At 39.9% G+C, this 2,088-nt stretch overlaps 1 pseudogene; it reads right to left on the reverse strand.

Moving 5' to 3' along the window:
- Positions 1–391: 391 nt before the first annotated feature.
- Positions 392–849, reverse strand: LOC104665042 (annotated as a pseudogene).
- Between the last annotated feature and the right edge of the window lie 1,239 nt (positions 850–2,088).

Genomic DNA, 2,088 nt, shown 5'->3' on the forward strand with positions numbered 1-2,088 from the left:
ATTAGCCTTTTAACAAAAACGAAGTTTGAAAAGCATTATCAACATATAGAACAGACACATGACTTTAAAACTTACTTTGTTATATAGGAAAGACAAATGAGACCTTAATCCTTTAAGAAATGCCTCTGAGTATCTCCATCTTCATTTCCATGAAATTTCGTAAGGACATCAGTAATAATATAATGGTGGCTCTGAGCCACTGTTTCAGCAATGTGTGGGCTGTTTATTTTTTTCCTCTTTGCTTTTTTTTGGTGACAAAAAGTGTATTAAATGCAAAAAATAATCTTATTAATCAATTTTTTAGCTGTGTAAAAATATGAGTTCATTAGAATGAGGGTTTTTTTTTTTTTAAGGCATACAAGCTATTTATTAACAGACAAAGCTTACAGGCTTATTTCTTCTTAGACACACCCACGGTGCGGCCAGGGCAGCCAGTGGTCTTGGTGTGCTGGTCTCGGACACAAAGGCCCCAGAAGTGGCGCAGCCCTCTATGAACCCGAATCTTCTTCAGTCGCTCCAGGTCTTCATGGAGCTTGTTGTCCAGACCATTGGCTAGGACCTGGCTGTGTTTTCCATCCTTTACATCTTTCTGTCTGTGTAAAGACCAGTCTGGGATCTTGAACTGGCATGGGTTCTGCATAATGGTGATCACACGTTCCACCTTATCCTCGGTGAGTTCTCCTGCCCTCTTAGTGAGGTCAGTGTCTGCTTCCTCAACACCACATGAGCGTATCTTCTACCCACATCCTCAATGGCAGTGATGGCAAAAGTTATTTTCCACTGCCCATTGATGTTGGTTTCAGGTACTCACAAAATATGCTGGAACTTTTCAGGGATCACTAGAGACATGGCGGCCGCACAAGCAGAGGCAGGCAGGCCTCCTGTGGAAGAGAGAATTCGTTTATCCAAAACCATGTGTACTAATCAGAGTAAGATTTAGTCCAAATGTGGGTGACAAGTACTAAGTTTCTGTAAACACAAGCTGTAGGAGCATCAACCAGAAACTCAGCAAAAGCCTCCTTTAGATGGTGAAGATTATACTAAGATTTAAATGATGAAAAAGAGTTAACCAAAAGAACTAGGAAACAAAACATTCTAGGCAAAGGGAATAGCCTGTTCCAGAGTCCAGAAGTGAGAGTTAGCACAGCTTATTAGGAGTTTTGAAACTACAGCATCACGGGAGAATGGTAAAGAAAAGGCTGTAGGAATAAACAGCTCAAAATGTAAACTTCATCCCAAGGACAACCACTAAAGGGCTTTAAGGATGGGATTGGCAAGATTAGGTTTGCATTTATTAAGATCTTTTTATAACTGTCCAGAGCATGGAATGTTGTGAAACATTTGGAAAAACCAGTCAGGGAAAAATATACAAGGTATTTGATTTAAAGTGTAGGTTAATTTGAAAGATAAAAATTACAAAATGTGGACAAAGTCGAGATTCTTCCTGGGTTCACTGTCATACTCAGGAGTTGAACTCTATTTACCAGAAAATAAAGATATGAAAGATTACAAACATAGAGAAACATGATTGCTGTTACTTTACTGTTGTTGTTGTATGTTGTTGTTTAGACCAGTCTTACAGTGACTACATATTTTGCCAATTATCTATGACAACATGAGAAATCAGTTAGTATAGTTTAAAATTACTATTCATTTTATTAACCTCACAATCTATAAGTCAGGAATTAGAGCAAGGTTCAGTTGGAAGATTCTGCTGCCTCATGTGGCAACAACTGGGGTCACTTGATGATACTGACTTGGTAACTAGTCTGTCTGGATGGCCCAGAAAGGCTTCGGTCACCAGTTTGGTGTCTTGGCTGGAAGGCGGCATTCAGCTGGGCCACTGTATCTCTCCACAGTTTCAGGAACTGCCCGTGTGGCCTTACCAGCAGGGTGTACAGATTTCTTACATGATGGCTCAGGGCTCTAGTAGCAAGTATACTCTTCATTTTGAACATGTCAGTCCAAGCTGATATAATGCCTTTAACAACTTTATGGGATACTTGCACATCAAATTATATTCCATTCCACAAAGCCCTTCAAAGTAAGTCTTTCTCTATCTAGGGCTTCTGAGAGGCTGCTGTGAGA

Source organism: Rhinopithecus roxellana, chromosome 6, assembly GCF_007565055.1.
Source record: "Rhinopithecus roxellana isolate Shanxi Qingling chromosome 6, ASM756505v1, whole genome shotgun sequence".
Classification (NCBI taxonomy): Eukaryota; Metazoa; Chordata; class Mammalia; order Primates; family Cercopithecidae; genus Rhinopithecus; species Rhinopithecus roxellana.